Below are 22,596 nucleotides of genomic sequence, written 5' to 3'. Positions count from 1 at the left end.
CACCATTTTAAAATCTGTTCTGTTGGTGTTGCAATAAAGGAGATTGTTGGAACTTGTTGCTTTGTCTCAATGGCTCTTTTCCTGAAACAGAACAAATATCATGAGTGAGATCAGCCTTATTACACATCAACCTGGCATTCAAAAGCAACAGCTGGAATTCAGAGCCACAGAAGATCTTGTAGTTAATCAATGAGATTAGAAGCTGAGATCCATAAAATGGGAATAAAGCCTAAAAAAGAATGGTCTATCCTCTGCACATCAACATCAGGATGGTCCAATCCCCCAGTTCCCCCTTCCATGCTAAGGTATAGCATAGCAGTGTTCCAATATTTGAGGGGCTGCCACAAAGAAAAGGGGGACAACTTATTTTCCAAAGCACCAGAAGGCAAGATAAGAAGCAATGGATGGAAACTAATCAAGGAGAGAAATAAGGAGAACCTAGAAATAAGGAGAAATTTCCTGACAGTGAGAACAATTAATCAGTGGAACAACTTGCCTCCAGAAATTGTACGTGCTCCATCACCCGATTGGACAGTCATTTGTCCAGAATGATATAGGGTCTCCTGCTTGAGCAGGGGTTGAACTATTTATTTATTTATTTATTAAAATTTATAGCCCGCCCCACTCCCGCAGGACTCAGGGCGGCTAACAATAAAAACACAATATAACTTAACAAAACAAACAATACAATAACATTCATCCAGGGGTCAGATTTTATAAACCCCAGGCCTGCCGGAAAAGCCAAGTCTTAAGCAGCTTGCGGAAAACCAACAGGGTGGGAGCGGTCCTAATCTCCGGGGGAAGCTGGTTCCAAGACGTGGGCGCCATCACAGAGAAAGCCCTCCCCCGTGGCCCCGCCAAATGTCACTGCTTGGCTGACAGGACCTGAAGGAGGCCCAGCCTGTGGGATCTAACCAGATGAAGGGAACTATGAGGTAGTAGGCGGTCTCACAAACTAGATTCTAGAAGACCTCCAAGGTCCCTTTGAAGTCTGTTATTCTGTTATACTTTTATTCTGTTATTCTGTATGTATAATAATGTACCTTCTCTCCAAACAAGAAACATAATCTTTTCGATAACTGATCCAGATAAACTAGATTCACGGGGATATTAATCGTCCCTTTCAAGATCTTGGCAGTTTTGGGAGGGGAATCACACACAACAACAGAGATGTGAGGGCCAAAGAGTCCTACTACCATGGAGTGCATCCAGACAATCAGAAAAAAGGAAACCATATCCCTTCAAACCAGTTTTTGGGTGGATGAGGCAAGGAATTGGCATCAAGGGAAAAAAAATCTATTGGCGCTATATCTTTCTCCATATTTACACAATGATACATTCCAAAAATATTCAGTATCCTCAACCTAGAGTGGCATCAAACTCCATAGCTCTAGGAGACCTTATTCAGCAGTCTTTGGAGAAAAAAAATACCACGTTGAAGGGTAGCAGAAGTCAATAACATAGGTGTTGAAATTTTGCATTTTACTCCAGCATCATTTTCTGGACAGGTCCTGACAAGAAAGACCACAATCACTACAGAACACTGCCCTCAGGAGCCTATCTGTAATTTTTCAATAATATGCTGTACATCAGCTTCCTTTCTGCAAATGGAGCCAAGAAAAAGTTCAGGATCCCCAGAGGAAAAGTTGCTTCTCACTGTAATTATCACCATCCTGCTCTTTGACATGTCTCCTTCTACTTCTCCAGTAACTGCCTTTGATGTAAACATCAGACTGAAGCAACATAGAGGGGATTTTGCATCAGAAAAAGATAAATGCTTCAGGCAACTCTCTGTGTTGTACGGAATTTAGGACAGGCAGGGGCTTATATATACCTTTCTTTCATTTCTGGGTGAAGCTTGATTGGTCTCTATTTCAATCAGGAAAATCACTGGCTTTTGTGAGAAGGCTTTTAATTCTTCAACTCTTATTTTTGTTAAGAAACAGGAAGGGGATTGATTCAGCCCCATGAATTATGCACCTCCTGCTTCTGCTTCTGTTGCTACTGTTGCCCCAACCAATCTCTGGGAAGCTTAGAATGAAATGCCCACTGACTTTGGAACACCAGGATGGGAAAAAACCATGGAGCTATTACAGACCAGGAGACCATCTCATTAGTATAGTCATCACTGCAACAAAAACTTCTGATATAATGTTCCCTTTCAATGTAGCTCCTTCTAGTCAATCTTACTCGTAAGTCATTCAAGTTAATGGAGTTGCATTCCCTCTATTTTTAATTTTAACACTCTCATTTTGTTCTCCTTATTACACTTGCTCTTATATTGCTGCATTTGTCCTGTCTAATTTCCTGAATCATTTTGATTTCTTTGTCTTATTTTGAGGAAGAGATTCAAATCCAAAGATGGGACAGGAAAAAAAATCTGAAAGAAGTCTACATTATTTTCCTCTCCCTGTTCAATTTTGAATTCATTACTTAAATATTAACTTTTGTTCAAATGATTATTATAGTTTTCCCTGATCAGATCATTTCCAATATAAGTTACTCATTGATATTTACTTCTTGATCCTTATAGAAATACAGGATGATTTATTTTTAGAATGGGCTTCTGGATCACTTTTGAAACATCCTCCTCCTTTTATGGTGGTTCTACTTTAATTATTCAATTATTTTGAAACCTGGTTACTGGGCAGGTGAAAATTAGTTCTGCCAGAAAGAATGGTGTATTTGTGATTCTTAACCCAGGTCAATTCCATCTTCCCAACATTCGTTAAAATCAAATGGAGATGGGTGAGTATCATTTGTCTCTGGATTTGGAGTCAGTTTTGGCTTAAGACTTTAAAGGCTTCAAGAAACAAAGTGGATTAGGCTGAAAAAAAAAGTTTGTTGTTGATTCTGTTGATGATGCTAACAACATCATTTTTACAGGAGTTTACTGTGCATGCAAAAGTACTATGTTTTATTTTCACTAGTCAAGCAAAAATATATAAATATATGAACTATATTTTGTTATTGATGATGATGGTGATAATAAAATGAACATTTTTTTACAGTAGAATATCTTCTGATCAATCTAAACTCCTACGCTTCATTTTTGCTATTCAAGTCATCAATAAGAATTCCCAGCTCCTGCACAATCTCACACTTGGCTACAACATCCATGACAACTATTTGAACACCATTGGCACTTCAGATGCCTTGCTGGACATGCTTTCTCCTGGAGAAGCCAATAGTCCCAACTACAGTTGTGGAAGGAAGGATAACCTGTTGGCTTTTATTGATGGAGCTGACAGGGACATCTCCATCCAGATGTCAAGATTAGTAGGCCCTTACAAAGTCCCACAGGTATGTATGTGTGCCTCTTTATCTAGTAAAGTGAGTGGATTGGTAGAACATGTAAGCAATAAATCCAACCATATCTTCTTTATGGGATTCAAGAACTACGTTTCTCCATGGCCACTCTAGGTATGTTGTGTAGTTATGTAAACCCAGAGGTAGAAGGCCAACACACTTATTACTTCAATGTCAATTGTATAAGAGAGAGATCAGTATCTTGGATTGCAGATTAAATGAATGCCTTATTGCCATCCGTATGTTAAAAAAAGTATTTCCTCTAACAGAACTTAAAACTTATATATAATATGGCTCTTTATTTGAACAAAATAGTTCAGTTGAAATCTGTAAATGTGGGTCTGATTGCAGAAAAAAGTAAGGGTGATACAGAAATATGATTTGCATTCTTTACTCTGATTCTTTCTTACTTATTTTATTTCTTTTATTGTATTTTTTCTGGTCTTGCTAATGTTCTGTGTTTAATATTCTGGCTAATTAACAATATTCTAATATGTTCATGACAAAACAAGTTGGATTTATTGATAGCTAGTAACTGACATTAAATACAGCATTCTTCACTGCTTTTTCAGATCCGTTCAACTGCCTCAGAAGCTCTAAGTGATAAAAGTCAATTCCCTTTTTTCTACCACATGCTCCCAAAAATAGGGATTGTCTATCCAGGAATTCTCCAACTGCTCCTCCATTTCAGATGGACCTTGGTTGGTCTCTTTGCTTCCGAAACAGAGAATGGAGGGGATTTCATGAGGACATTGACTCCTATGCTTGTCAGAAATGGAATCTGTATTCTTATATCACAACTATTGTCAACCACTACACCTAAAACAATGTTTAGGGATGCCATCTCTAAGTGGAGACAAGTCAATGTCTTTATTCACTTCATAGAATATCATTTCCTTTGGGACAGAATTCATCTTTTCCATTCAACACTTCAAAATTTGCCAGAACCCATTGAAGGGAAAGTCTGGATAATTACAGGCCTTGGGGAATTGCAAATAAGAAGACAACCATTTCTCAAATATGTCCATAGTGTTTGGAGCTATGTTTTTCAGTGCAAAGAAAGGCCAACTGACAGTTCCTTCAAACCAGATCTTTTTGTGCAACCACAATTTGGAGATCAGTCTTTTGACTGTTCTTTTTCAAAAGACATCATTTCTGTGAAAGGCCGGAGAAGATGCACTCAGAAATTGCCACTGAAGACCAACGTGGAAAATAACAAGATCTGGAAAAAATATAACCATCATGTTTACACTTTGATTAATACTCTGGCCCATGCCTTGATTGCTGCATATTCCTCCATATTCAAGAGGAGAAAGAAAGATGGAGAAGAGAGGCTGGGAGTTCAAAGGCTGCAGTCATGGCAGGTATGGGGTCCTGACAATGATCCAAACTTACTTTCTTTGTAGAAGGATTACAAGCAAGAAGGGGAACCATCTCAACCTTTTTTTGACAACAGGTTTGGCAAATCCAATCACTTGTGGAGATAGATAGATAGATAGATAGATAGATAGATAGATAGATAGATAGATAGATAGATAGATAGATAGATAGATAGATAGATAGATAGATATGGTTGATAATATCGGTAAAAATTCGACTCCTAGGTATATTCATATTGCAAAATAAATAAATAACGATCACCAGGAGAATCAATAAGGAAAAACATTTAATAAAACTGAGCTTTCATCGGAAACTTCCGACATTGTCAGGGTTAAAAGCAGTCAATGGGAAGAAACTTATGTAGGATCACCAAACACCTGCATCCGGCTTCTGGACCACGTCATTGGTCCCAGCTGATCAAATTGCACTCTGAACATACCCTTAGTGCTAGCACCCAGCCCTTTCCTGTTTCTATTCCATACACTCTTATTCACTCCTCCATCGCTAATTCTGGGGCTGAGTGGGGTTCTCTCCCACCCTTTTTGGGTAGTAGCTGTTTCCATCCCTTCACCCCCTTGTGCATAGTTCTTCTTGCCAGGGGTCCTGGGGTGCAGGCCATTCAGTCCTCTCCTGATCTCACCACATACTTCATTTGAACTCCAACCGATTCCCCCTGTCCCCTGGAGCTGTAACTCGGGCGTCTCTCTTCATTCTACGTTTTCCACCCTCCCATCCCTTTTTACGTGAGCAATCCCTGTTTGCCTATTGTTCGACTTAATATCTCTTTCCTTGTCCTCGTTTGTAGCGTTCTCTATCACTGTCATGTCGATGGCACTCTGCCATCCAATCTGCTGTTGATGATCACAATCTCCACTCAACATAGGTCCCTTGTATTTGTTTTTCACGGAAGGATCCCTCTGCTGTAGATGTGAATGTTCTTTATTCATGATCTTGTGCTTCCGCATCAAATCTATTGGTAAAATGTCTCTCTCTCCTTTTTGATGCGATTGGGTTATCATTGCATGCCTGCTGATTTTACCTGCAGGTAGCCTGTCCTTACCATTATTTCTAACCTCCGCCTCTACGAGTCTGTTACCTAACCTCTTAGATCTCACTCCATTACTCTGGGCGTCGTCTATCTATTCTGGGGGTGACGTTCCTCCAAGGTGTATTGTACTCTATTTAAACCCCATTCCAACTTCGGTCGGGCTGCTGGAACGTGCTACATCCCACCAGCTGCTGCTTAAACTGTAAGTTTTGGGAGAATCCACCAGGAAAGTAGCGAGGCCCTGATTGGATCTCCGTTATATTTATAGGGTATTATACTCTATTTAAACCCCATTCCAACTCTGATCGGGTTGCTGGAACGTGCTACATTCCACCAGCTGCTGCTTAAACTGTAAGTTTTGGGAGAATCCACCAGGAAAGTAGCGAGGCCCTGATTGGATCTCCATTATATTTATAGGGTATTATACTCTATTTAAACCCCATTCCAACTCTGATCGGGTTGCTGGAACGTGCTACATTCCACCAGCTGCTGCTTAAACTGTAAGTTTTATATATAACTATATAACTAAAAATCACAAACAGTAGCAGTACATTCAGGGCAAGTGTGTCTGACATCCCCTGTATCTAAGATGTCCGGCTTAGTTCAGTGCAACACCTGCTTTGCAGCTGTTTTTCGCAGTACCCTTTTCAAACTTGGAAACTGTCCTATCTGTAAACAAATCACTAGCCTACAAGGACAGATCATTTACCTAGGGTCTGTAATCCGTGCTCTTCGGGCAGAAATTAGGTGTCCAGTTCAGCCCCTCTACTCTAGTAAGCCTCCCTGCTATCAGCCCCCTTTACCACAAAGATCCTGCAGGAAAAGGGCAGTGTGGACAACCGTGGGATCTGGCAGGGTGAGAGCTGTGAACCATAAACACAAAGCTTTCGCTGTGTCCCTGCACAACAGCTACAGTGCTCTTGCTGACCTTAATAGGGACATTAAGGAGACTGGTAAAGGTATTTGTGAAGATAACTCAAATAAGCAGGGGATTGTGGTCCGAGATGAAGAACTAGATTTTGACAGGGAGAAGTGTGAATCAGGTATTGCACATCAGTCATGCAAGAATAGAAAGGCTCCCAAAAAGAGAAGCTACCTTCTGGTAGGTGATTCAATTATAAGGGATGTAAATTTAGGAAAGGACACAGAGGCTTTGAAAGAGGTCAGGTGTCTTCCAGGTGCTACTGCCAGTAGGGACAAGAAGCGTATTTCTAAAATAATCAAGAATGGCAGCAAGGACTGTGATGTGGAGGCTACTGTACATCTTGGCACTAATGATCTGTCCCAAAAAGATGTACTCTCTGTGCAGAATGATTTCCAGAGCTTGGGGAAGGAACTTAGCAGAATAGGCTGTAGGCTTACTTTCTCAGAGGTTTTACCAGTGTATAAGGAGCAAAACGGAAAAGGCCAGCGCATAGCACAATTCAATATGTGGCTAAAGGAGTGGTGTAAAGGGGAAGGCTTGGATATATTAGTCACGATGTCAGTAGCTGGTCCAATCAAAAGATGTACAAAAGAGATGGTTTGCATCCATCAAAAAAAGGGACTGAGTTACTCGGCTATAAATTCACAGATTTTCTGGAGGGAAATTTAAACTAAACAGCGGGGACAGGGAGTTAATTGATACGGAACAACCCTGTCCCCGGCAATTTAAAAACTATAGGGCTATCAGTGCATGTAGCATAGATGTGTGTGTGGACAAGAATACCAACCTTGCTACCAATCAAAATGAAGCCTCTAATAGCGAGTGCCACATAAAGTGCACTAACCAAATAGGTGGTAAGACAATAGGGGAACTCAGGCACCACACAGGTTATGTAGAAAGGAAACACAGGGCCACCCACAAAGGACTCAAATGTTTATACACCAATGCACAGAGTATGAACAGCAAACAGGGTGAACTAGAAATTCAGGTTAATGAGGGCAGATACGATATTGTTGCCATTACGGAAACATGGTGGGATGAAACTCACACATGGAACACACAGCTAGAGGGATTTAAATTATTTAAAAGAAACAGACCAAATAAAAGAGGAGGTGGAGTTGCTCTCTATATAAGAAATAACTACATCTCCACAGAAATAGAGTACAACAATGATAAAAACTGTCTTGAATGCATTTGGGTCAATATAAAAGGGGGGGGGAAATGACATTGCCATAGGTGTATACTACAGACCACCCAACCAAACAGAGGAAATAGATGAACTTTTTGCTAGTCAGCTAACTAAGGTATGTAGGAAGCACACCACAATAGTAATGGGGGACTTTAACTACCCTGACATCAACTGGGAGACAAACTCCGCACCAAGTGGAAGATCAAACAGGTTCCTGGCAAACCTAGCAGACAACTTTGTCTCCCAAAAAGTAGAGAAGGGAACTAGGGGATTAGCCATTTTGGATCTAATTCTCACTAACAGAGATGAAATGATAGATGGTGTTGAAGCCATAGGAACCCTGGGAGGAAGTGATCATGCAATATTAGAATTCAACATTATAGAAGCACAACCAATAGAACACAGTCAAACTAGAGTCTTGGACTTCAAGAGAGCTAATTTCAATAAACTTAGAGAGGGCTTGGGAAGGATTCCATGGATGAGAATCCTCAAGGGGAAAACAACTCAAGAAGCTTGGGAAATTTTGAAAAATGAGATAATAAAAGCACAGTCTAGCACAATACCAACAAAGAGGAAAAATAACAGCTCTCAAAAGAAACCAGCATGGCTGCATAAAGAACTCTCTGACAAATTGAAAGATAAAAAGGACAAGTACAGAAAGTGGAAAGAGGGGAACATAACTAAGTCAGAATATCAGCAAATAGCCCGAGCCTGCAAAGATGAAGTGAAGAAAGCCAAGGCTCAAAATGAACTAAGGCTTGCGACCAAAGTCAAAAATAACAAAAAAAGCTTCTTTCAACATGTAAAAAACAAAAAAAGTGAAGAAAAAAGTGAAGGAAATTGGTCCATTAGTGGGTGGAAGTGGCAAGAAGGTGACAAGCAACAGGGAGAAAGCAGAACTATTTAACTCGTTTTTTGCATCTGTCTTTACACAAAGGGAAAAAACAGACCAACCTATCAAAAATAGTGCCATAAAAAACAAAACAGAAACACAAGTTAAGATAGGCAAGAAAATGGTTAGGGAGCACCTGTCCAGCCTAGATGAGTTCAAATCGCCAGGACCAGATGGATTACACCCCAGAGTTCTCAAGGAACTGGCAGATGTGATATCGGAGCCACTGAACTATATTTTTCAAAGATCCTGGAACACAGGGGAACTACCAGAGGACTGGAAAAGAGCTGATGTAGTTCCCATCCTCAAAAAAGGAAAAAAAATGGATCCAGGAAATTACAGACCTATCAGCCTGACCTCAATACCTGGGAAGATCCTGGAAAAGATAATCAAACAACGAATCAACGAACACCTAGAGGCAAACAAAGTCATTACTAAAAGCCAACATGGGTTTGTCAAAAATAGATCATGCCAGACAAATCTTATTGCATTCTTTGACCAAGTGACAAAATTAGTGGATCAGAGGAATGCTGTGGACATAATTTACTTGGACTTCAGTAAGGCATTTGATAAAGTAGATCACAACCTACTACTTGACAAGATAGAAAAATGTGGGGTAGACAGAACCACCACCAGATGGATCCGTAGCTGGCTGACCGGCCGTACTCAGCGAGTGGTCCTCAATGGAACTGCATCTATATGGAGGGAAGTGTGTAGTGGGGTGCCCCAGGGCTCTGTTCTGGGCCCAGTACTCTTCAACATCTTCATCAACGATTTGGATGAAGGGATAGATGGGGAACTCATCAAATTTGCAGATGACACCAAGCTGGCAGGAATAGCCAACACTCCAGAAGACAGGCTTCAGATACAGAAGGATCTGGACAGACTTGAACACTGGGCACTAACTAACAAAATGAAATTCAATGGTGAAAAAAGCAAGGTTCTACATTTAGGCAAGAAAAACCAAATGCACAAATACAGCATAGGTGGCACCATGCTCAATAGTAGTAACTGTGAGAGGGACCTCGGAGTCCTAGTAGACAATCACTTAAATATGAGCCAGCAGTGTGCGGCAGTTACCAAAAAGGCCAACACAGTACTAGGCTGCATTAACAGAGGGATAGAATCAAGATCACGTGAAGTATTAATACCACTCTTCAATGCCTTGGTAAGGCCACACTTGGAATACTGCATCCAGTTTTGGTCACCACGATGTAAAAAAGATGTTGAGACTCTAGAAAGAGTACAGAGAAGAGCAACAAAGATGATTAGGGGACTGGAGGCTAAAACATATAAGGAACGGTTGCGAGAATTGGGTATGTCTAGTTTAACGAAGAGAAGGACAAGGGGGGACATGATAGCAGTATTCCAATATCTCAGGGGCTGCCATAAAGAAGAGGGAATTAAGCTATTTTCCAAAGCACCTGAAGGCAGGACAAGAAGCAACGGGTGGAAACTAATCAAGGAGAGAAGCAACCTAGAACTAAGGAGAAACTTCCTGACAGTGAGAACAATTAATCAGTGGAACAGCTTGCCTCCAGAAGCAGTAAATGCTCCAACACTGGAAGTTTTTAAGAAGAGACTGGACAGCCATTTGTCCGAAATGGTGTAGGGTTTCCTGTCTGAGCAGGGGGTTGGACTAGATGACCTCCAAGGTCCCTTCCAACTTTACTACTATTATTATTATTATAAGGTGTGGCGGGGAGCTCTGCAAGTCTCCTATTTCACCCTTCCTCTTCCCTACATCCCCCGTAAGTCTCTTGATCTTCCACGGATCCTTGCTACTTTGTATCAAATTCATCAGCTGTTGGTTGGAACTATTCAGCTGCTGGTCGGGCATTAGGAGAGTATCCATAGTTCACAGAGAGTTAGCTAGGACTCTGTTAATTTGATCATATGGAGGATTGGGCGCGGTATCCTTTCCTTGGTCACACAGCTCTCGATTGGGTTCCCTCCGGTGATTGGGATGACGGTTCATACTCCATGTTCTCAAAGCTTGTTGTGCCGAACAAAGGTCTAGGTGGCAATTAACTGAATCTTTTCCCAAGAACCAGGCTTCCTTCAATAGCCGGCCCCGTTTCGTGGCATCACTGGACAAATTTGATTTGTCAAAATCAAACTGATGATCATGTTTAGCCATATGTGTCCAGACCTGCGAATATTGATAGAGATAGATAGATAGATAGATAGATAGATAGATAGATAGATAGATAGATAGATAGATAGATAGATAGATAGATAGATAGATAGATAGATGATATAGATATATATATTGATATTAATCAGCATTAAATGTCATGGTTCCGACAGATGAAATCCATCAAAAGAACTTTGAGGCAAAATTCTTCCTTAAAGTACATTTATTCAGGAAAAAGAAACAGAAGTAAATCTTTGCCCTCCAAGTTAATTGGAAGATGTGAATCATGACCCCAAAATAGGGGAGGGGAAATGCCTGGAATGTTATGTGCAAAGGAAGGGAAATTCAGATCTTAGCATCCACCATGCTGTGCTGACAATCTGTAATACTAATAAAGGCTTTTTAGGTTAAAAAAATGCCTGAAAGTTCTTTGAAGTGTTTAGTTAATCAGACACATGACATCGACATTATCATCCAACTACATAGGATTATCCAATCACTAATATACTACTATTAATTTATTATAATCAGTGACCAGTACACACACACACATGCGCGCATGCACACAGACACACACACACAAGAAAACATACAAATGAAATCTTAATGAAATGTCTATATTAAAGCCACCATCCATTTTTTCTTATAAGACATGACATACTTTACCAAGTTCTAGTTGCTACAAATCAGATATTTTTCTGGTTGCTTTCATTTATCTTTATCAGGAAATCATAATTGTTTTTTCTTAAAATTTGGTATTTTAAAATAAATTTAAATTAGTTTTATCTATGATTGAGATAAATATTTTACCCAAAAATCATGATTTGTCAACTCTATTTTTCTGTATAACAAAAAATATAGAATAGATGACCAAGGACTAACTGTTATTTATAATATTTTATGAATATTTAAAATCATTGAGTACAAAAGTATGACAAATTTTATCTGCATAATTATCATACCATCCATCCATCATTTAACTAGATTCTTAACCACATTAAATTTACTGATATCAAACTATATCACCAGTATTTGCCTAATCTATTTAGGAAGTGGAATAATACGTGAGAATGACTTTTGAGAGAGGGAGATGAAGCCTAGGAAAGAATAAGATAAGGGGGGGGGGGGAAGCCTACAGTGGTATAATATGAGAGAAACTCAGAAAGTATCCTTCCTAATTTATCAGACTGTAAAAAGAGTCAGATTTGTACGTTCAGTTTTTCAAAATTCTGTTAATGTAGCATTACAATAGAATTAGCTCATCTGGCGATTTTTCACATCTGGTTTACCTGGGACAACATCACCCTGGCAACATTCTTCCTGATAAATCCATGTTTTGAATAATCTCTGCATTTGTTTGTTTGTTTGTTCAATTTATTTGTGACTTAGTCTAAAATGTTCCCTATACAATCTTATCAAATATTTATGTTATCAATATATAGTTTGTCAATGTATGATTGACAAAATTTGCTGAACCTTTCTTTTTCTCTTTTGAGGATACTGATAACACTTGTTCTCTCAACCCAGGATATTTGCAAGTTACACAATTTTAGTAGAAAGATTCAAATGTGAAAAGACCATGTGGGATAAGAAACCAAGGTTTCTGCTTTTAAGATTCCTGGATGTTTCATTCTAGTTTCATCCCTTTCTGGAGAAGAATGAATTTTGCAATCTTTCCTTGTTTAAACTGTACTTGGACCAAAATGGTGATGTAGCAGCAGATCTGAACATCATAAGCTTGATAGTTCTTTCCAGGGAAGATCCTGTTAATAAGCAGCTTGGGAGTTATGAAAGACAGAGAATTATTATCAATCAAGATGCTCTTTCACAGCTAAAGTTACTCAACAAGGTGAGTGAAATATTGGTGTCTTTTCTCTATTTTCCAAAACCTTAGGACACATTTCAAGTAGCTAAGCCTATGTACCAAAAACAATGACATTCAGTGAGAATTGAATGTGGGAAGTAGAATCCTTATAGTTCTCTTAAAGGCTTGGGAGGCTTCGGTACAATTGGTAAGGTGTCCTTCAGATGCTGTAATATAGAACCCTGTTTTAAATTGATTCAACCATGTCCAATGTGGAATGCTGGGAGATGATCCCTGAGGATACAAATTATGGCTATTTTGTGTTCTCTGTGCAACTTGATATCTGTATAAAACTGATGAAAGGGGACATCAAGTGCTGGAGATTTTGGTGCTGATAGCATCAACTTGTCTTGTTTTCTTGCCTAAGATTAGCAAAACAGAATAAAATCTCTTGACCGGTGTCCAAGTTCCCAGTAGAGTGAAAGAGGGAAGGGTAACTCTAATCAAGACTTGATGCAGTTCCTGTTGATACCATTGTTTTGGAATTCAGGTTTAGTCAGGCAGGTACCTGTGATATTCTTAAACACACCTAGTCAGAGTTATCCATTGTTGTCTTTCATGCCAAGGGGATAGAAGAATAGGTCTTCTGCTCCTGTGGAGAAGGTCCAAGACTTTCCGTTCATATAAAATCATAATGACTGTTCTGATGTGTCCTGACCCCAAAAACTGAATCACTGAAACAAGGATTGATCCAAAGAAAAGACCTTCTTCATACTGGAAGAAATTTGGCGGAAAAAACTTACTTAGATTTGGTCTTTATCACTTCATATGGAACATCCTTGAATGAAATTGTTCATCTTTATAACATTTACCTTAAATCTATCTGGGAAAAAGGAGGCTCCAAATGTAACAAATACTAAAATAGCTCTGTCTTTTCATGCCAATTGGTGTTGCCTAATTTTTCTACGGAAAGGATCTTTTTTTTGATACATAGTTTGACTTTAGAAACATCAAAGGAGAGAAGCAACCAAGAACTAAGAAGAAATTTCCTGACAGTTAGAACAATTAATCATTGGAACAACCTGCCTCCGGAAGTTGTGAATGCTCCAACACTGGAAGTTTTAGAGAAGAGACTGGACAATGATTTCCTTCCAACTTTATTATTATTATTGATCATCGCATAGTCAGCCAGATATTCAGACTGGATTTGGTATTATGTCTACCTATCGAGTCCTTACCCAGGACCTGGGATAGGCAGATGTGGATGTTTGATGGTATTACAGATATCGTCGTAGGATGGAAGCAGTTCCTAATAAGGCCGCTTTTTGCAATTGACTAATAGCAAATTTGTCAATGCCAATGGTGTTCAAGTGGTGCTCCAGTTGTTTTGGGATTGCACCCAAGGAGCCTATGACTATTGGTACTACCCTTGCTTGCTTTTGCCACAGTCTTTCTATTTCTATTTGTAGGTCTTTGTATTTTGTTATCTTCTCCAGTTCTTTCTCTTCTATTCTGCTGTCTCCAGGCACTGCCACGTCCACTATCCAGACTTTTTTGTCTTTCTTATCGACAATTGTTAAGTCTGGGGTGTTATGTTGCAGGTGCTTGTCTGTTTGAATTCTGAAGTCCCAGAGCAGTTTAATTTTATCATTTTCTATGACTTTCTCTATTTTATGATCCCACCAGTTTTTGCTTACAGGCAAATTATATTTTTTGCAGATCTTGCTACTTTGTTATGCCGCTGCTTGTAGTCATTCTGTGCAATCGTCTTGCAACAGCTTACCAGATGGTCCACTGTTTCATCAGCTTCTTTGCATAGACGACATTTACTGTCTGTTGCTATCTTCTCAATTTTGACTTTATATGCATTTGTCCTTAAGGCTTGGTCTTGTGCAGCCAGAATTAGTCCCTCGGTCTCTTTCTTCAATTTTCCTGCTCTTAGCCATTGCCAGGTCTTTTTATTATCTGCTTTCCCAGTTATTTTTTATATATACTGGCCATATAGTGCTATGTGTTCCCATACCTCCATTCTGTTCTTCATTTGGTCTTTATTGTAGGCCAGTTAGATCTCTCCAGTAGTCAGTAAGCCTTCCTGATATACTAATTACAGTGCATCTTCATCATTGTTCTTCAGATATTCTTTCAAAGCCATTTTTTCTTCTTCAACCATCTGATGTACTTGCAGCATTCTATGCCCACCTATTTGCCTTGGTAGATAAAGTCTGTCAATGTCACTGCGTGGATGAAGGGCTTGATTCATTGTCATTATTTTTCTGGTCTTCCTATCCATTGCTTTTAGTTCTTCTTGAGTCCTGTTTACTATTCCAGCTGTGTATCTAATAACTGGAATTGCCCAGGTGTTGATTGCCTTCATGGTATTTCCTCCATTGAGTTTGGACTTTAAAATCTTCTTCACTCTCTTGATGTATTCACTTCTAATCTTTTTCTTGACTTCAGTGTGCTTGATGTTGTCAGTTTGAAGGATACCCAAGTATCTGTAGTAATCTTCCTTATCCAGAATCTATTAGGAGTTGATCTTTGTTGTTTTTCTTGTTTGTTGATTTTGCATCCCAGGTATTCAGTTATAACTGCAGCTGTGCTGTGCATTAGTTGGTTTGTTTCTTGCAATGATTTGGTGCTTATACTTGATATTGCAGTATTTGCATCTTTTAATGCTTGTGCTAGCTATTTCTTTGGAACAAGCTTCAATGCAGGCAGCCTTATTATCTTGTTTTTGTGCTGTTCTAGATGCTCAGTTATTCTTTGTTTCAATTCTTTTATTTTAGTTAGATGGTCTTGTTCTTCCTGAGGAAGGCCTGGTTTCCAAATGACAATAGTTGTATATCTCTGCTGGATTACTTCACTGCCAATTCCACCTGGTTTGCCTTCACATTCTGAGTTACTTCTGTCAAGGCTTTGATTTCTTTGTCCTGAGTAAACATTTGCAGTTTGTCCAATTCTGTTTCTGTGAGTATTTTATTTCATATTATAAATTGGCACTGATCTGCTAGTCTCTGTTCTGATATTTCTGATTCTTGATGTTGTTCTTTCCAGAACTGATACATTCATTTCAGATATCCTTTTTTGTTGGACTTGATTTGTAATAACAGATCGTTATTTCTTCGTTTTCAATCACTGTGTATTTGTGATGGGTAAATACCTTTTCTTCCAGTAATTATGCAGCTGCTGGCCCAGGTTGCTCAGCCAATAATCCTGAGTCTTGCAACCCATTTTTCACCAGATATCCAGGAATTCCAACATCTAGCACGCACCTTGTTAACCCAGACGACATCCAAGCCAGTATGGCTTTCTGAAATTTACATCTCACCATATTTTTTTATGGGAGAGCCACTTTTTCTCTGACTCCTCTGATGAGACCTGTCCAGTATGGTTGAACCTCTGACATAGCTCTCATCTTCCTCCACAAGCACGTCAAGGTGGTGCCTCACTGGGGGTCAAGGTAGTGCCTCTCTGGGGGTTTATTATTATTATTATTATTATTATTATTATTATTATTATTATTATTATTATTATTATATTATTATTATCATCATCATCATCTCTTGCTGACACAGAGCTCATATTCACGTACCATGTGATGCAGCAACATCACATGTGATGCAGCAACAAATGCCTTAATTACCCTTTTGAGGGAGACATTCCCATGACCTCACCTGCATCTCATGTCTCCACAATTCTAAAAACTAAGCAGTCATTTTTAATCTTAGTTCACCAGCATGGCAGCCATATAAAATTAGCAAATAAATATACAAAGAAATAGCAATAGTACTTAAACTTATATAAAGCTTCATAGTGCTTTACAGCATTCTTTAAGTGGTTTCAAGTGCATATTGCCCCCAACAATCTGGGTCTTCATTTTACTGACCTCAGAAGGATGGAAGGCTGAGCCAATTTTGAGATGATCAGGATCAAACTCCTGGCAGTGGGCAGAGTTTGCCTGCAATACTACATTCTAACCACTGAACTAAAGAATAGCTCCACTAAGATTGACAGCCCTAATGTGTAATGAAGTTTTCCTTTATATCTTAACTAGGAGGTGGTCCTGGATCACTTTCAAATAGGGGTGGCTTTGCTATGGGACATGTAGTCCAGAAGAAAATCATTGAGATCTAACTGGTCAGAAGTTTCTTTCTTCCACAGTTTTGTTCTGTTTTAATAAATCTAGTAAAATGAAAATTTCATAAACATTTCAGAATACATTTCATTCTAAACTTTAATATGACTTTAAATTCATGGGTATATGAAGAAAGGAGGAATGCAGGTTAATACAACCATGTAGAAGAACCACTAATTGTCACTTCATGCTTAAATATTTTCTTGATTGCTTCTCTCCAGAATTTATTAAGTGAACATTTCCTTTCTTGCCACGTGATAGCTCAAAAGCAAAAGGGAGGAAGTAAATGAAGAATTTGCTAGTAGTTGTATTCCCTACAACTCCTGTGGGAGTTAAAGATTTCTTATTTACCTAAGTGAAGTCCAGCAACTTCTTGACTAATGTTCATGTCTACCTCTGTTTTCATTAATGGTTATTTCTAACATACTTTGTTTGGCATTCCTTGTTTTCTCCTTAGTCTCTGCCTCAGTCCAAATGTGTGGAAAATTGTCATCCTGGATTTTTTAAGCGGGCTCGGAAAGGAGAGCCAGTTTGCTGCTATGACTGTATTCCTTGTTCGGAGGGGACCATCTCAACTCAGGAAGGTGGGTGACACCAAGAAAAGATTACTGGATTCAACAAGAGCATTTTGATCAATGTCCATTTTTAAACAAACACATCTAAGATTGACAATTCTGTGGTTCTTAATTTCTTCCATAATAGGAAGAATTAAGAATTATTACCAAAGATAATGGTAATCTGCCCTTGGAGATAGGTAATGCTTTTTTTTTTTCAGGAATTGGTGGTCCCACCATTTGCCTTGAAATATGTGATTATGCATCTCATTCTAAAGAGTCTCTCTATGGATCCAACCATGATAACTTTTATCTGTGTACAATACTTGTAGTAAGTTTGTTACAGCATAATTGTCAATCAGGTACAGTATTGATGGCTGAGGTACAGTTCCAAGATGGCATTGGTTGCTTCTGCAGTTGACTTCTAAATGGGAGTCCTGCAAACATCCTGATCTTTCTAGATTTCTCAGTGGCTTTTGATAATATAAATCATTATATCCTCCTGGACTGGCTTCATGGTTTGGATGGGAATCAGGGTTTTCCAAAGGTTTTTCTTTATTCATGGATGATTTCAATTGATGTTCTTGCAGAACAGAGGTAAAAACCTAGGCCCCTTTGAGGCATCCCTCAGGACATTCAGTCTTGCTCCTTTTCTCTTTATCTTTTACATGATATTGCTAGGTGAAGTCATTTGCCACTATGGGCTTGGTACCAACAGTACACCATCCTTGGCTAGGTAGATGGTAGTCTTGTGATACTGAGTATCAGGAGGCACTGGGCTGGACAGGGAGGAAGCAAAATTGATGCAACCCTAGCAAAATACAGTGGCTTTCTGGTTTTGCCCCCCCCCCCACCAAGTGTTTAGAGATAAACTATCTATGACTCTGAATAGTGTGAAACTCCTCTGGATAGAGATGGCTCATAATTTGGTGATCTTCCTAGAAACACAGCTACTGTAGGAGGAGTGGCAGATGGTGGGGATAGAGTCAACAAGAGGAAACAGCCTAGAGTCTCTACATAGTTACACATGGATTAAGTTCAATTTCCCTTGAACTCTGTTAACTCTTATCTATTGCCAAAATAGTGCTAACCATTACTTGAGTAGATTCCTGTGAGTAGGCATGAACAATAAATGAGTTTACTTGGAACTTCACATTTGGTCCTGGTCTTCTGTGCCTGATAGCTACTCCTCAATGAGCATGTGGCAGTCATGGCTAAAGGCACCTTCACACAGATTATTCTTGTCAACAGCTTTGCTCTTTCTTAGACTGAGGGGCATGGCACATGCCTTAATCACTTCTTGCTTGAATTACTACAATGTACATGGGATTGCTCAGAAACACCATTTGGGATACATAAATTGTCCAGAATGTTGGGTTTCCCTATATTCATGCCTAGTGCTTCAGCTGCACAGTCTCCCAGGGTCTCTCTAAGTGCTTTCCAATTCACTTTTAAAGTCCTGCATGGCATAGGATCCGGGTATGTACAGGACTCCCTCTCCTTGAGAATATCTGCTTGTACCACAGGAACAAATTCTACACCTAGTGGAAGATCAAACATATTCCTGAAAGACCTAGCAGACAACTTTGACTCCCAAAAGGTAGAGAAGAGAAGAGAGGGTGATGCAAACTGGACTTAATTCTCACTAACAGAGATGAAATGATAGATTGCATTAAAGTTACAAGAACCAAATTGATGATGTGTTTGACCTCTCCCTCAGGCTCAGTCTGGTTATCCAGGTTTTCAATGAGACTTATTTTCTCTGAGGATATTTGCCTTTCTTACCAGGGCAGATACAATAGACCGGCTCCAGGTCTGTTCACTAAAGCATTGCTACCTTGTGGGTCCCAGGAAGCCTGCCTGTTTTGTTGCAAGTCCTGCCTATTGCAAGTCCTAGCCTTGAATTGCAATCGGCCCCTCTCCCTTTTAAAATTCTGGAGACCTGGTTCTTCTCCCAGGCATTGGGATAAGGTAAAGTTAGTGAAGGCTGAGAATGTTGAGGGTTGGATCAGTGAAGGGTAGTTGTGGCAACATGTATTTCTCTTTTGGTGCTTATTGTTATAGCTGTATATATATAAAGGGTTTTTTTCTGGGCTTTAAGCTGTCCAAAGTCTGCTTTAAGATGGTCAGATAGACAAATGTTTTATATATGTATGCAGGGTCATATTAACCATTTACTATAGCTTACCTGTTTCTCAATATCAGCTATTATTTATTTTCTGTGGTATAACAGAATACAGCATTAATCCATAAAATTCACACACACACACACACAAAACCCCCCACAAAAAGTGTCCTTGAGATAATGCAGTTCTTGCAGGGATCCAGGGAACATTCTGAGGGGGCATTCCATTAAAATATAGGGTAAGAGTCACATTTAGTATTATCATCATGCCCCATTTGTTTTTTTTTCAATATTGTCACCTGCCATGGTTGTTCAGTACCATCTGACATCTATAGCAGATCTTTCTTGAAAGGTAAAAAGAGATATAAAAGAAATATTACTTTCTGTTTTCTCAGATACTGAAAAATGCACCAAGTGCTCAGATGATCAATATCCAACTGAGAGCAGAGTCCTATGTATCCCAAAAAGAATAACCTTCCTCTGTTATGAAGAACATCTGGGCATTATCCTGGTCTCAATTGCCATACTCTTGTTTCTATCAACAGGATTGATTTTAATAATATTCATTAAATATCTAGAAACTCCCATTGTCAAAGCCAACAATCAGGACCTGTCCTATATCCTCCTAGTCTCCCTCTTGTTTTGCTTTTTGTCCTCCTTTTTCTTTATTGGACAGCCAAGGAAAGCCACCTGTCTTCTCCGACAAACAGTGTTCAGCATTGTCTTCTCAATAGCTGTGTCTTCTGTGTTGGCTAAAACTATCATAGTGATGTTGGCATTCTTAGCCTCAAAACCAGGGAACAGGGTGAGACGATGCTTGGGGAAGAGCTTGGCCAACTCCATCATCCTTTCTGGTTCTTCTGGTCAAATTTTCATCTGTGCTTTGTGGCTTGTAATTTCTCCTCCGTTCCCTGACTCTGACCTGCACTCCCAGCCTGGAAAGATCATCCTTCAGTGCAATGAAGGCTCTGTCACCATGTTTTATGTTGTCCTTGGCTATATGTGTTTCCTAGCTGCCATTTGCTTCACTGTAGCTTTCCTGGCCAGGAATCTGCCTGGGGCCTTCAATGAAGCCAAGCTGATCACCTTCAGCATGCTGGTCTTCTGCAGCGTCTGGGTCTCCTTCCTGCCCACTTACCTGAGCACCAAAGGAAAGTCCATGGTGATTGTGCAGGTCTTCGCCATCTTGGCCTCCAGTGCGGGACTGCTGGGTTGCATCTTCTTCCCCAAATGCTATATTATTATCCTGAGGCCAGATCTAAACACTAAGGAACATCTAATAATAAAAGTAGAGAAATGACTGTGATATTGTTTCTTAGGCTCGTAACATTTATTTTTTTTTCATTCCAGTTATTGGGCTTTTGTAGTCTTCTTTTGCAGCAATGCGACAATTAAGGGTATTTAAAACTGAAGGAAATAAACATATGAAGAGTATAAGAATAATGAAATTAAATTCAAACATAATCATCAAACAGTAAAATAAACAATAATTAAAATGTCATGCAGCCAGGGCTGAACAAAGTAAGAAATAAGATAATTATATTAAGATAAAACAGCTGAAGAAACAATGCTCCCTAAAGAGAGGGGGGTAGAGTCTTTTCCCTGAACTGTCTTGTAGGAAACTCTAAATCTGTATGAACATGGTCTCTCTCTATTTGCCCACAGTGCTGAACTGGGAATTTACACAATTTCTTCTTTATTTAAACTTAGGGCATATAAGTATTGGTATAAAATTAAAGCTATGGAAACTGACAAACTTCTATAATTTCAACTAAAAACCTCTTGGATTATACAACTGATAAATTATATGTGGAACTGTGGTCTCCCTTTCTCTTGTACAATTGGAGGAAAATCTGAACCTGGATTCTATAAAGATGTAGCAATCTTCAAAAATTAAATATAACATGGCCCTTTATTGAAACAATACATTTCAGTAAATATCTGCACACATGAGTCTAATTGTAGGTAAACTGTAGAGATGATAGAGAAATATGAAATACACAGTCTTTTTAATATTTTGTATTATTTTAAACAATGGCTAATCAACAAACTATTCTAATATGTTCATCAGAACAAAGTTGGATTTATTAAAATATTTTATTTTGGATTTGATCTGTACCCAAATATAATGCAGCATTCTTCATTGCTTTTTCAGATCAGTGATAAAATTACTTCAGAGGCTCTGAGTGATAAAAGCAAATTCCCTTTTTTCCATCAGATGCTCCCCAGTGAAAGGTTTCAATATCCAGCAATTGTCCAATTGCTCCTCGATTTCAGATGGACCTTGATTGGTCTCCTTGCTCCAGAAACAGAGGAGGGAGAGAATTTCCTGAAAACCTTTCCTCTTTTGCTTGTCAGGAATGGAATTTGTGCCATTATACCACAATGATAGATATCCAGCACCCCTCAGGGTTTCCAGATCTAAATGGAAACATGTCAATGTCTTCCTAGACTATATTATCATTTCAAGCACATTTCATTCTTTCCAGTTAACACTTAACAGTTTGTCAGGACCCATTGAACGGAAAGTCTGGATCACCACAACTTTGGGAAAATTTTTGATGTTTCATCTTGGACATCTTAAATACATCCCTAGTATCTGGAGCTTTGATTTTCTGCAAAAAATGAGTCCAAAATATGGTTCTTTTGAACCCCATTCCTTTATAGATCACCAGTTTCAAACTAATTTTTTTCACTGTTCTTTTCCAAACATATCTTTTCAGTCAAAGCCCGGAAAAGATGCAGTCAAAAAGCTCTGATGGAGACCCAAGAAAACAGGGGCAGCATCCAGATTGAAAATAGTGACTCCGTTTATATCCTCTTTATGACTTTGGCCTATGCTTTGAAGGCTGCATATTCATTCAGATCTTGGAGGAGAAGGAAGAAGGTCCAAGACACATTGGAGGCTCCAAGGCTGCAGCCATGGCAGGTATGGGTCCCAACAAGGATCCAGCAAACTAAATTCCTTTGGAGAAAGAATCCACAGGATAAGGATGGGAGCCATCTCATCCTCCTTGTGCTACAAAAGGTCAACAGATTTCCCCAGTCTAGTTCCTTGCGTAATAATTTACTAAGGACACAGCATCAGATATATTTTT

The sequence above is a fragment of the Crotalus tigris genome, unplaced genomic scaffold (genome assembly GCF_016545835.1).
Source record: "Crotalus tigris isolate CLP2741 ecotype Arizona unplaced genomic scaffold, ASM1654583v1 scf7180000023714.847513, whole genome shotgun sequence".
NCBI lineage: Eukaryota > Metazoa > Chordata > Lepidosauria > Squamata > Viperidae > Crotalus > Crotalus tigris.
Note: the sequence above shows the minus strand (reverse complement) of the source record.